Source organism: Oncorhynchus mykiss, chromosome 18 (assembly GCF_057628025.1).
Source record: "Oncorhynchus mykiss isolate SJ-2025 chromosome 18, ASM5762802v1, whole genome shotgun sequence".
NCBI classification, from domain to species: domain Eukaryota; kingdom Metazoa; phylum Chordata; class Actinopteri; order Salmoniformes; family Salmonidae; genus Oncorhynchus; species Oncorhynchus mykiss.
The window spans coordinates 16026116-16041226 of record NC_143039.1 but is presented as its reverse complement, the minus strand read 5'-3'; the positions used below and the strand labels follow the sequence as shown (position 1 = coordinate 16041226).

The 15111-nt window shown below is 41.0% G+C and overlaps 1 protein-coding gene across 1 annotated transcript in view; it reads left to right on the top strand.

Moving 5' to 3' along the window:
• Positions 1-15111, top strand: part of LOC149975407 (DNA annealing helicase and endonuclease ZRANB3-like) — a 108722-nt gene that overhangs the window by 67631 nt on the left and 25980 nt on the right. The gene's annotated exons all lie outside the window — the stretch shown is intronic.

Sequence of the window (15111 nt, the reverse complement as noted above, 5' to 3'; positions counted from 1 at the left end):
ATATATATCCTGTCTGTTCTAACTAAAGCTGCTGTCGTCCACCTAGACAGATATCCTGTCTGTTCTAACTACCTAGATAGATATCCTGTCTGTTCTAACTACCTAGATAGATATCCTGTCTGTTCTAACTAAAGCTGCTGTCATCCACCTAGATAGATATCCTGTCTGTTCTAACTACCTAGATGGATATCCTGTCTGTTCTAACTACCTAGATAGATATCCTGTCTGTTCTAACTACCTAGATAGATATCCTGTCTGTTCTAACTACCTAGATAGATATCCTGTCTGTTCTAACTAAAGCTGCTGTCGTCCACCTAGATAGATATCCTGTCTGTTCTAACTACCTAGATAGATATCCTGTCTGTTCTAACTACCTAGATAGATATCCTGTCTGTTCTAACTAAAGCTGCTGTGTACTGTGACTGTCCCTCCTAGATGTATTATGGAGTCTGATTCCCTCCTAGATAGATATCCTGTCTGTTCTAACTAAAGCTGCTGTGTGCTGTGACTGTCCCTCCTAGATGTATTATGGAGTCTGATTCCCACCTAGATAGATATCCTGTCTGTTCTAACTAAAGCTGCTGTGTACTGTGACTGTCCCTCCTAGATGTATTATGGAGTCTGATTTCCACCTAGATAGATATCCTGTCTGTTCTAACTAAAGCTGCTGTGTACTGTGACTGTCCCTCCTAGATGTATTATGGAGTCTGATTTCCACCTAGATAGATATCCTGTCTGATCTAACTAAAGCTGCTGTGTACTGTGACTGTCCCTCCTAGATAGATATCCTGTCTGTTCTAACTAAAGCTGCTGTGTACTGTGACTGTCCCTCCTAGATGTATTATGGAGTCTGATTTCCACCTAGATAGATATCCTGTCTGATCTAACTAAAGCTGCTGTCGCCCACCTAGATAGATATCCTGTCTGTTCTAACTACCTAGATAGATATCCTGTCTGTTCTAACTACCTAGATAGATATCCTGTCTGTTCTAACTAAAGCTGCTGTCGCCCACCTAGATAGATATCCTGTCTGTTCTAACTACCTAGATAGATATCCTGTCTGTTCTAACTACCTAGATAGATATCCTGTCTGTTCTAACTACCTAGATAGATATCCTGTCTGTTCTAACTAAAGCTGCTGTGTACTGTGACTGTCCCTCCTAGATGTATTATGGAGTCTGATTCCCTCCTAGATAGATATCCTGTCTGTTCTAACTAAAGCTGCTGTGTGCTGTGACTGTCCCTCCTAGATGTATTATGGAGTCTGATTCCCACCTAGATAGATATCCTGTCTGTTCTAACTAAAGCTGCTGTGTACTGTGACTGTCCCTCCTAGATGTATTATGGAGTCTGATTTCCACCTAGATAGATATCCTGTCTGTTCTAACTAAAGCTGCTGTGTACTGTGACTGTCCCTCCTAGATGTATTATGGAGTCTGATTTCCACCTAGATAGATATCCTGTCTGATCTAACTAAAGCTGCTGTGTACTGTGACTGTCCCTCCTAGATAGATATCCTGTCTGTTCTAACTAAAGCTGCTGTGTACTGTGACTGTCCCTCCTAGATGTATTATGGAGTCTGATTTCCACCTAGATAGATATCCTGTCTGATCTAACTAAAGCTGCTGTCGCCCACCTAGATAGATATCCTGTCTGTTCTAACTACCTAGATAGATATCCTGTCTGTTCTAACTAAAGCTGCTGTCGCCCACCTAGATAGATATCCTGTCTATTCTAACTACCTAGATAGATATCCTGTCTGTTCTAACTAAAGCTGCTGTCATCCACCTAGATAGATATCCTGTCTGTTCTAACTACCTAGATGGATATCCTGTCTGTTCTAACTACCTAGATAGATATCCTGTCTGTTCTAACTACCTAGATAGATATCCTGTCTGTTCTAACTACCTAGATAGATATCCTGTCTGTTCTAACTAAAGCTGCTGTCGTCCACCTAGATAGATATCCTGTCTGTTCTAACTACCTAGATAGATATCCTGTCTGTTCTAACTACCTAGATAGATATCCTGTCTGTTCTAACTAAAGCTGCTGTGTACTGTGACTGTCCCTCCTAGATGTATTATGGAGTCTGATTCCCTCCTAGATAGATATCCTGTCTGTTCTAACTAAAGCTGCTGTGTGCTGTGACTGTCCCTCCTAGATGTATTATGGAGTCTGATTCCCACCTAGATAGATATCCTGTCTGTTCTAACTAAAGCTGCTGTGTACTGTGACTGTCCCTCCTAGATGTATTATGGAGTCTGATTTCCACCTAGATAGATATCCTGTCTGTTCTAACTAAAGCTGCTGTGTACTGTGACTGTCCCTCCTAGATGTATTATGGAGTCTGATTTCCACCTAGATAGATATCCTGTCTGATCTAACTAAAGCTGCTGTGTACTGTGACTGTCCCTCCTAGATAGATATCCTGTCTGTTCTAACTAAAGCTGCTGTGTACTGTGACTGTCCCGCCTAGATGTATTATGGAGTCTGATTTCCACCTAGATAGATATCCTGTCTGATCTAACTAAAGCTGCTGTCGCCCACCTAGATAGATATCCTGTCTGTTCTAACTACCTAGATAGATATCCTGTCTGTTCTAACTACCTAGATAGATATCCTGTCTGTTCTAACTAAAGCTGCTGTCGCCCACCTAGATAGATATCCTGTCTGTTCTAACTACCTAGATAGATATCCTGTCTGTTCTAACTACCTAGATAGATATCCTGTCTGTTCTAACTACCTAGATAGATATCCTGTCTGTTCTAACTACTTAGATAGATATCCTGTCTGTTCTAACTAAAGCTGCTGTCGTCCACCTAGATAGATATCCTGTCTGTTCTAACTACCTAGATAGATATCCTGTCTGTTCTAACTACCTAGATAGATATCCTGTCTGTTCTAACTAAAGCTGCTGTGTACTGTGACTGTCCCTCCTAGATGTATTATGGAGTCTGATTCCCACCTAGATAGATATCCTGTCTGTTCTAACTAAAGCTGCTGTGTACTGTGACTGTCCCTCCTAGATGTATTATGGAGTCTGATTTCCACCTAGATAGATATCCTGTCTGTTCTAACTAAAGCTGCTGTGTACTGTGACTGTCCCTCCTAGATGTATTATGGAGTCTGATTTCCACCTAGATAGATATCCTGTCTGATCTAACTAAAGCTGCTGTGTACTGTGACTGTCCCTCCTAGATAGATATCCTGTCTGTTCTAACTAAAGCTGCTGTGTACTGTGACTGTCCCTCCTAGATGTATTATGGAGTCTGATTTCCACCTAGATAGATATCCTGTCTGATCTAACTAAAGCTGCTGTCGCCCACCTAGATAGATATCCTGTCTGTTCTAACTACCTAGATAGATATCCTGTCTGTTCTAACTACCTAGATAGATATCCTGTCTGTTCTAACTAAAGCTGCTGTCGCCCACCTAGATAGATATCCTGTCTGTTCTAACTACCTAGATAGATATCCTGTCTGTTCTAACTACCTAGATAGATATCCTGTCTGTTCTAACTAAAGCTGCTGTCATCCACCTAGATAGATATCCTGTCTGTTCTAACTACCTAGATGGATATCCTGTCTGTTCTAACTACCTAGATAGATATCCTGTCTGTTCTAACTACCTAGATAGATATCCTGTCTGTTCTAACTACCTAGATAGATATCCTGTCTGTTCTAACTAAAGCTGCTGTCGTCCACCTATATAGATATCCTGTCTGTTCTAACTACCTAGATAGATATCCTGTCTGTTCTAACTACCTAGATAGATATCCTGTCTGTTCTAACTAAAGCTGCTGTGTACTGTGACTGTCCCTCCTAGATGTATTATGGAGTCTGATTCCCTCCTAGATAGATATCCTGTCTGTTCTAACTAAAGCTGCTGTGTGCTGTGACTGTCCCTCCTAGATGTATTATGGAGTCTGATTCCCACCTAGATAGATATCCTGTCTGTTCTAACTAAAGCTGCTGTGTACTGTGACTGTCCCTCCTAGATGTATTATGGAGTCTGATTTCCACCTAGATAGATATCCTGTCTGTTCTAACTAAAGCTGCTGTGTACTGTGACTGTCCCTCCTAGATGTATTATGGAGTCTGATTTCCACCTAGATAGATATCCTGTCTGATCTAACTAAAGCTGCTGTGTACTGTGACTGTCCCTCCTAGATAGATATCCTGTCTGTTCTAACTAAAGCTGCTGTGTACTGTGACTGTCCCTCCTAGATGTATTATGGAGTCTGATTTCCACCTAGATAGATATCCTGTCTGATCTAACTAAAGCTGCTGTCGCCCACCTAGATAGATATCCTGTCTGTTCTAACTACCTAGATAGATATCCTGTCTGTTCTAACTACCTAGATAGATATCCTGTCTGTTCTAACTAAAGCTGCTGTCGCCCACCTAGATAGATATCCTGTCTGTTCTAACTACCTAGATAGATATCCTGTCTGTTCTAACTACCTAGATAGATATCCTGTCTGTTCTAACTACTTAGATAGATATCCTGTCTGTTCTAACTAAAGCTGCTGTCGTCCACCTAGATAGATATCCTGTCTGTTCTAACTACCTAGATAGATATCCTGTCTGTTCTAACTACCTAGATAGATATCCTGTCTGTTCTAACTAAAGCTGCTGTGTACTGTGACTGTCCCTCCTAGATGTATTATGGAGTCTGATTCCCACCTAGATAGATATCCTGTCTGTTCTAACTAAAGCTGCTGTGTACTGTGACTGTCCCTCCTAGATGTATTATGGAGTCTGATTTCCACCTAGATAGATATCCTGTCTGTTCTAACTAAAGCTGCTGTGTACTGTGACTGTCCCTCCTAGATGTATTATGGAGTCTGATTTCCACCTAGATAGATATCCTGTCTGATCTAACTAAAGCTGCTGTGTACTGTGACTGTCCCTCCTAGATAGATATCCTGTCTGTTCTAACTAAAGCTGCTGTGTACTGTGACTGTCCCTCCTAGATGTATTATGGAGTCTGATTTCCACCTAGATAGATATCCTGTCTGATCTAACTAAAGCTGCTGTCGCCCACCTAGATAGATATCCTGTCTGTTCTAACTACCTAGATAGATATCCTGTCTGTTCTAACTACCTAGATAGATATCCTGTCTGTTCTAACTAAAGCTGCTGTCGCCCACCTAGATAGATATCCTGTCTGTTCTAACTACCTAGATAGATATCCTGTCTGTTCTAACTACCTAGATAGATATCCTGTCTGTTCTAACTAAAGCTGCTGTCATCCACCTAGATAGATATCCTGTCTGTTCTAACTACCTAGATGGATATCCTGTCTGTTCTAACTACCTAGATAGATATCCTGTCTGTTCTAACTACCTAGATAGATATCCTGTCTGTTCTAACTACCTAGATAGATATCCTGTCTGTTCTAACTAAAGCTGCTGTCGTCCACCTAGATAGATATCCTGTCTGTTCTAACTACCTAGATAGATATCCTGTCTGTTCTAACTAAAGCTGCTGTGTACTGTGACTGTCCCTCCTAGATGTATTATGGAGTCTGATTCCCTCCTAGATAGATATCCTGTCTGTTCTAACTAAAGCTGCTGTGTGCTGTGACTGTCCCTCCTAGATGTATTATGGAGTCTGATTCCCACCTAGATAGATATCCTGTCTGTTCTAACTAAAGCTGCTGTGTACTGTGACTGTCCCTCCTAGATGTATTATGGAGTCTGATTTCCACCTAGATAGATATCCTGTCTGTTCTAACTAAAGCTGCTGTGTACTGTGACTGTCCCTCCTAGATGTATTATGGAGTCTGATTTCCACCTAGATAGATATCCTGTCTGATCTAACTAAAGCTGCTGTGTACTGTGACTGTCCCTCCTAGATAGATATCCTGTCTGTTCTAACTAAAGCTGCTGTGTACTGTGACTGTCCCTCCTAGATAGATATCCTGTCTGTTCTAACTAAAGCTGCTGTGTACTGTGACTGTCCCTCCTAGATGTATTATGGAGTCTGATTTCCACCTAGATAGATATCCTGTCTGATCTAACTAAAGCTGCTGTCGCCCACCTAGATAGATATCCTGTCTGTTCTAACTACCTAGATAGATATCCTGTCTGTTCTAACTACCTAGATAGATATCCTGTCTGTTCTAACTAAAGCTGCTGTCGCCCACCTAGATAGATATCCTGTCTGTTCTAACTACCTAGATAGATATCCTGTCTGTTCTAACTACCTAGATAGATATCCTGTCTGTTCTAACTACCTAGATAGATATCCTGTCTGTTCTAACTACCTAGATAGATATCCTGTCTGTTCTAACTAAAGCTGCTGTCGTCCACCTAGATAGATATCCTGTCTGTTCTAACTACCTAGATAGATATCCTGTCTGTTCTAACTACCTAGATAGATATCCTGTCTGTTCTAACTAAAGCTGCTGTGTACTGTGACTGTCCCTCCTAGATGTATTATGGAGTCTGATTCCCACCTAGATAGATATCCTGTCTGTTCTAACTAAAGCTGCTGTGTACTGTGACTGTCCCTCCTAGATGTATTATGGAGTCTGATTTCCACCTAGATAGATATCCTGTCTGTTCTAACTAAAGCTGCTGTGTACTGTGACTGTCCCTCCTAGATGTATTATGGAGTCTGATTTCCACCTAGATAGATATCCTGTCTGATCTAACTAAAGCTGCTGTGTACTGTGACTGTCCCTCCTAGATAGATATCCTGTCTGTTCTAACTAAAGCTGCTGTGTACTGTGACTGTCCCTCCTAGATGTATTATGGAGTCTGATTTCCACCTAGATAGATATCCTGTCTGATCTAACTAAAGCTGCTGTCGCCCACCTAGATAGATATCCTGTCTGTTCTAACTACCTAGATAGATATCCTGTCTGTTCTAACTACCTAGATAGATATCCTGTCTGTTCTAACTAAAGCTGCTGTCGCCCACCTAGATAGATATCCTGTCTGTTCTAACTACCTAGATAGATATCCTGTCTGTTCTAACTACCTAGATAGATATCCTGTCTGTTCTAACTACCTAGATAGATATCCTGTCTGTTCTAACTACCTAGATAGATATCCTGTCTGTTCTAACTAAAGCTGCTGTCGTCCACCTAGATAGATATCCTGTCTGTTCTAACTACCTAGATAGATATCCTGTCTGTTCTAACTAAAGCTGCTGTCGCCCACCTAGATAGATATCCTGTCTGTTCTAACTACCTAGATGGATATCCTGTCTGTTCTAACTACCTAGATAGATATCCTGTCTGTTCTAACTAAAGCTGCTGTCGCCCACCTAGATAGATATCCTGTCTGTTCTAACTACCTAGATGGATATCCTGTCTGTTCTAACTACCTAGATAGATATCCTGTCTGTTCCAACCAAAGCTGCTGTCGTCAACCTAGATAGATATCCTGTCTGTTCTAACTACCTAGATAGATATCCTGTCTGTTCTAACTAAAGCTGCTGTCGCCCACCTAGATAGATATCCTGTCTGTTCTAACTACCTAGATAGATATCCTGTCTGTTCTAACTAAAGCTGCTGTCTTCCACCTAGATAGATATCCTGTCTGTTCTAACTACCTAGATAGATAGATATCCTGTCTGTTCTAACTAAAGCTGCTGTCGCCACCTAGATAGATATCCTGTCTGTTCTAACTACCTAGATAGATATCCTGTCTGTTCTAACTAAAGCTGCTGTCGCCACCTAGATAGATATCCTGTCTGTTCTAACTACCTAGATAGATATCCTGTCTGTTCTAACTAAAGCTGCTGTCGTCCACCTAGATAGATATCCTGTCTGTTCTAACTACCTAGATAGATATCTTGTCTGATCTAACTAAAGCTGCTGTCTTCCACCTAGATAGATATCCTGTCTGTTCTAACTACCTAGATATATATCCTGTCTGTTCTAACTAAAGCTGCTGTCGCCCACCTAGATAGATATCCTGTCTGTTCTAACTACCTAGATGGATATCCTGTCTGTTCTAACAACCTAGATAGATATCCTGTCTGTTTTAACTAAAGCTGCTGTCGCCACCTAGATAGATATCCTGTCTGTTCTAACTACCTAGATGGATATCCTGTCTGTTCTAACTACCTAGATAGATATCCTGTCTGTTCTAACTAAAGCTGCTGTCGTCCACCTAGATAGATATCCTGTCTGTTCTAACTACCTAGATAGATATCCTGTCTGTTCTAACTAAAGCTGCTGTCTTCCACCTAGATAGATATCCTGTCTGTTCTAACTACCTAGATAGATATCCTGTCTGTTCTAACTACCTAGATATATATCCTGTCTGTTCTAACTAAAGCTGCTGTCGTCCACCTAGACAGATATCCTGTCTGTTCTAACTACCTAGATAGATATCCTGTCTGTTCTAACTATCTAGATAGATATCCTGTCTGTTCTAACTAAAGCTGCTGTCATCCACCTAGATAGATATCCTGTCTGTTCTAACTACCTAGATGGATATCCTGTCTGTTCTAACTACCTAGATAGATATCCTGTCTGTTCTAACTACCTAGATAGATATCCTGTCTGTTCTAACTAAAGCTGCTGTCGTCCACCTAGATAGATATCCTGTCTGTTCTAACTACCTAGATAGATATCCTGTCTGTTCTAACTACCTAGATAGATATCCTGTCTGTTCTAACTAAAGCTGCTGTCTTCCACCTAGATAGATATCCTGTCTGTTCTAACTACCTAGATAGATAGATATCCTGTCTGTTCTAACTAAAGCTGCTGTCGCCACCTAGATAGATATCCTGTCTGTTCTAACTACCTAGATAGATATCCTGTCTGTTCTAACTAAAGCTGCTGTCGCCACCTAGATAGATATCCTGTCTGTTCTAACTACCTAGATAGATATCCTGTCTGTTCTAACTAAAGCTGCTGTCGTCCACCTAGATAGATATCCTGTCTGTTCTAACTACCTAGATAGATATCTTGTCTGATCTAACTAAAGCTGCTGTCTTCCACCTAGATAGATATCCTGTCTGTTCTAACTACCTAGATATATATCCTGTCTGTTCTAACTAAAGCTGCTGTCGCCCACCTAGATAGATATCCTGTCTGTTCTAACTACCTAGATGGATATCCTGTCTGTTCTAACAACCTAGATAGATATCCTGTCTGTTTTAACTAAAGCTGCTGTCGCCACCTAGATAGATATCCTGTCTGTTCTAACTACCCAGATGGATATCCTGTCTGTTCTAACTACCTAGATAGATATCCTGTCTGTTCTAACTAAAGCTGCTGTCGTCCACCTAGATAGATATCCTGTCTGTTCTAACTACCTAGATAGATATCCTGTCTGTTCTAACTAAAGCTGCTGTCTTCCACCTAGATAGATATCCTGTCTGTTCTAACTACCTAGATAGATATCCTGTCTGTTCTAACTACCTAGATATATATCCTGTCTGTTCTAACTAAAGCTGCTGTCGTCCACCTAGACAGATATCCTGTCTGTTCTAACTACCTAGATAGATATCCTGTCTGTTCTAACTATCTAGATAGATATCCTGTCTGTTCTAACTAAAGCTGCTGTCATCCACCTAGATAGATATCCTGTCTGTTCTAACTACCTAGATGGATATCCTGTCTGTTCTAACTACCTAGATAGATATCCTGTCTGTTCTAACTACCTAGATAGATATCCTGTCTGTTCTAACTAAAGCTGCTGTCGTCCACCTAGATAGATATCCTGTCTGTTCTAACTACCTAGATAGATATCCTGTCTGTTCTAACTACCTAGATAGATATCCTGTCTGTTCTAACTAAAGCTGCTGTGTACTGTGACTGTCCCTCCTAGATGTATTATGGAGTCTGATTCCCTCCTAGATAGATATCCTGTCTGTTCTAACTAAAGCTGCTGTGTGCTGTGACTGTCCCTCCTAGATGTATTATGGAGTCTGATTCCCACCTAGATAGATATCCTGTCTGTTCTAACTAAAGCTGCTGTGTACTGTGACTGTCCCTCCTAGATGTATTATGGAGTCTGATTTCCACCTAGATAGATATCCTGTCTGTTCTAACTAAAGCTGCTGTGTACTGTGACTGTCCCTCCTAGATAGATATCCTGTCTGTTCTAACTAAAGCTGCTGTGTACTGTGACTGTCCCTCCTAGATGTATTATGGAGTCTGATTTCCACCTAGATAGATATCCTGTCTGATCTAACTAAAGCTGCTGTCGCCCACCTAGATAGATATCCTGTCTGTTCTAACTAAAGCTGCTGTGTACTGTGACTGTCCCTCCTAGATAGATATCCTGTCTGTTCTAACTAAAGCTGCTGTGTACTGTGACTGTCCCTCCTAGATGTATTATGGAGTCTGATTTCCACCTAGATAGATATCCTGTCTGATCTAACTAAAGCTGCTGTCGCCCACCTAGATAGATATCCTGTCTGTTCTAACTACCTAGATAGATATCCTGTCTGTTCTAACTACCTAGATAGATATCCTGTCTGTTCTAACTAAAGCTGCTGTCGCCCACCTAGATAAATATCCTGTCTGTTCTAACTACCTAGATAGATATCCTGTCTGTTCTAACTACCTAGATAGATATCCTGTCTGTTCTAACTACCTAGATAGATATCCTGTCTGTTCTAACTAAAGCTGCTGTCGTCCACCTAGATAGATATCCTGTCTGTTCTAACTACCTAGATAGATATCCTGTCTGTTCTAACTACCTAGATAGATATCCTGTCTGTTCTAACTAAAGCTGCTGTGTACTGTGACTGTCCCTCCTAGATGTATTATGGAGTCTGATTCCCACCTAGATAGATATCCTGTCTGTTCTAACTAAAGCTGCTGTGTACTGTGACTGTCCCTCCTAGATAGATATCCTGTCTGTTCTAACTAAAGCTGCTGTGTACTGTGACTGTCCCTCCTAGATGTATTATGGAGTCTGATTTCCACCTAGATAGATATCCTGTCTGATCTAACTAAAGCTGCTGTCGCCCACCTAGATAGATATCCTGTCTGTTCTAACTACCTAGATAGATATCCTGTCTGTTCTAACTACCTAGATAGATATCCTGTCTGTTCTAACTAAAGCTGCTGTCGCCCACCTAGATAGATATCCTGTCTGTTCTAACTACCTAGATAGATATCCTGTCTGTTCTAACTACCTAGATAGATATCCTGTCTGTTCTAACTACCTAGATAGATATCCTGTCTGTTCTAACTACCTAGATAGATATCCTGTCTGTTCTAACTAAAGCTGCTGTCGTCCACCTAGATAGATATCCTGTCTGTTCTAACTACCTAGATAGATATCCTGTCTGTTCTAACTAAAGCTGCTGTCGCCCACCTAGATAGATATCCTGTCTGTTCTAACTACCTAGATGGATATCCTGTCTGTTCTAACTACCTAGATAGATATCCTGTCTGTTCTAACTAAAGCTGCTGTCGCCCACCTAGATAGATATCCTGTCTGTTCTAACTACCTAGATGGATATCCTGTCTGTTCTAACTACCTAGATAGATATCCTGTCTGTTCCAACCAAAGCTGCTGTCGTCCACCTAGATAGATATCCTGTCTGTTCTAACTACCTAGATAGATATCCTGTCTGTTCTAACTAAAGCTGCTGTCGCCCACCTAGATAGATATCCTGTCTGTTCTAACTACCTAGATAGATATCCTGTCTGTTCTAACTAAAGCTGCTGTCTTCCACCTAGATAGATATCCTGTCTGTTCTAACTACCTAGATAGATAGATATCCTGTCTGTTCTAACTAAAGCTGCTGTCGCCACCTAGATAGATATCCTGTCTGTTCTAACTACCTAGATAGATATCCTGTCTGTTCTAACTAAAGCTGCTGTCGCCACCTAGATAGATATCCTGTCTGTTCTAACTACCTAGATAGATATCCTGTCTGTTCTAACTAAAGCTGCTGTCGTCCACCTAGATAGATATCCTGTCTGTTCTAACTACCTAGATAGATATCCTGTCTGATCTAACTAAAGCTGCTGTCTTCCACCTAGATAGATATCCTGTCTGTTCTAACTACCTAGATATATATCCTGTCTGTTCTAACTAAAGCTGCTGTCGCCCACCTAGATAGATATCCTGTCTGTTCTAACTACCTAGATGGATATCCTGTCTGTTCTAACAACCTAGATAGATATCCTGTCTGTTTTAACTAAAGCTGCTGTCGCCACCTAGATAGATATCCTGTCTGTTCTAACTACCTAGATGGATATCCTGTCTGTTCTAACTACCTAGATAGATATCCTGTCTGTTCTAACTAAAGCTGCTGTCGTCCACCTAGATAGATATCCTGTCTGTTCTAACTACCTAGATAGATATCCTGTCTGTTCTAACTAAAGCTGCTGTCTTCCACCTAGATAGATATCCTGTCTGTTCTAACTACCTAGATAGATATCCTGTCTGTTCTAACTACCTAGATATATATCCTGTCTGTTCTAACTAAAGCTGCTGTCGTCCACCTAGACAGATATCCTGTCTGTTCTAACTACCTAGATAGATATCCTGTCTGTTCTAACTATCTAGATAGATATCCTGTCTGTTCTAACTAAAGCTGCTGTCATCCACCTAGATAGATATCCTGTCTGTTCTAACTACCTAGATGGATATCCTGTCTGTTCTAACTACCTAGATAGATATCCTGTCTGTTCTAACTACCTAGATAGATATCCTGTCTGTTCTAACTAAAGCTGCTGTCGTCCACCTAGATAGATATCCTGTCTGTTCTAACTACCTAGATAGATATCCTGTCTGTTCTAACTACCTAGATAGATATCCTGTCTGTTCTAACTAAAGCTGCTGTGTACTGTGACTGTCCCTCCTAGATGTATTATGGAGTCTGATTCCCTCCTAGATAGATATCCTGTCTGTTCTAACTAAAGCTGCTGTGTGCTGTGACTGTCCCTCCTAGATGTATTATGGAGTCTGATTCCCACCTAGATAGATATCCTGTCTGTTCTAACTAAAGCTGCTGTGTACTGTGACTGTCCCTCCTAGATGTATTATGGAGTCTGATTTCCACCTAGATAGATATCCTGTCTGTTCTAACTAAAGCTGCTGTGTACTGTGACTGTCCCTCCTAGATAGATATCCTGTCTGTTCTAACTAAAGCTGCTGTGTACTGTGACTGTCCCTCCTAGATGTATTATGGAGTCTGATTTCCACCTAGATAGATATCCTGTCTGATCTAACTAAAGCTGCTGTCGCCCACCTAGATAGATATCCTGTCTGTTCTAACTAAAGCTGCTGTGTACTGTGACTGTCCCTCCTAGATAGATATCCTGTCTGTTCTAACTAAAGCTGCTGTGTACTGTGACTGTCCCTCCTAGATGTATTATGGAGTCTGATTTCCACCTAGATAGATATCCTGTCTGATCTAACTAAAGCTGCTGTCGCCCACCTAGATAGATATCCTGTCTGTTCTAACTACCTAGATAGATATCCTGTCTGTTCTAACTACCTAGATAGATATCCTGTCTGTTCTAACTAAAGCTGCTGTCGCCCACCTAGATAAATATCCTGTCTGTTCTAACTACCTAGATAGATATCCTGTCTGTTCTAACTACCTAGATAGATATCCTGTCTGTTCTAACTACCTAGATAGATATCCTGTCTGTTCTAACTAAAGCTGCTGTCGTCCACCTAGATAGATATCCTGTCTGTTCTAACTACCTAGATAGATATCCTGTCTGTTCTAACTACCTAGATAGATATCCTGTCTGTTCTAACTAAAGCTGCTGTGTACTGTGACTGTCCCTCCTAGATGTATTATGGAGTCTGATTCCCACCTAGATAGATATCCTGTCTGTTCTAACTAAAGCTGCTGTGTACTGTGACTGTCCCTCCTAGATAGATATCCTGTCTGTTCTAACTAAAGCTGCTGTGTACTGTGACTGTCCCTCCTAGATGTATTATGGAGTCTGATTTCCACCTAGATAGATATCCTGTCTGATCTAACTAAAGCTGCTGTCGCCCACCTAGATAGATATCCTGTCTGTTCTAACTACCTAGATAGATATCCTGTCTGTTCTAACTACCTAGATAGATATCCTGTCTGTTCTAACTAAAGCTGCTGTCGCCCACCTAGATAGATATCCTGTCTGTTCTAACTACCTAGATAGATATCCTGTCTGTTCTAACTACCTAGATAGATATCCTGTCTGTTCTAACTACCTAGATAGATATCCTGTCTGTTCTAACTAAAGCTGCTGTCGTCCACCTAGATAGATATCCTGTCTGTTCTAACTACCTAGATAGATATCCTGTCTGTTCTAACTACCTAGATAGATATCCTGTCTGTTCTAACTAAAGCTGCTGTGTACTGTGACTGTCCCTCCTAGATGTATTATGGAGTCTGATTCCCACCTAGATAGATATCCTGTCTGTTCTAACTAAAGCTGCTGTGTACTGTGACTGTCCCTCCTAGATGTATTATGGAGTCTGATTTCCACCTAGATAGATATCCTGTCTGTTCTAACTAAAGCTGCTGTGTACTGTGACTGTCCCTCCTAGATGTATTATGGAGTCTGATTTCCACCTAGATAGATATCCTGTCTGATCTAACTAAAGCTGCTGTGTACTGTGACTGTCCCTCCTAGATAGATATCCTGTCTGTTCTAACTAAAGCTGCTGTGTACTGTGACTGTCCCTCCTAGATGTATTATGGAGTCTGATTTCCACCTAGATAGATATCCTGTCTGATCTAACTAAAGCTGCTGTCGCCCACCTAGATAGATATCCTGTCTGTTCTAACTACCTAGATAGATATCCTGTCTGTTCTAACTACCTAGATAGATATCCTGTCTGTTCTAACTAAAGCTGCTGTCGCCCACCTAGATAGATATCCTGTCTGTTCTAACTACCTAGATAGATATCCTGTCTGTTCTAACTACCTAGATAGATATCCTGTCTGTTCTAACTAAAGCTGCTGTCGTCCACCTAGATAGATATCCTGTCTGTTCTAACTACCTAGATAGATATCCTGTCTGTTCTAACTACCTAGATAGATATCCTGTCTGTTCTAACTAAAGCTGCTGTCGCCCACCTAGATAGATATCCTGTCTGTTCTAACTACCTAGATAGATATCCTGTCTGTTCTAACTACCTAGATAGATATCCTGTCTGTTCTAACTACCTAG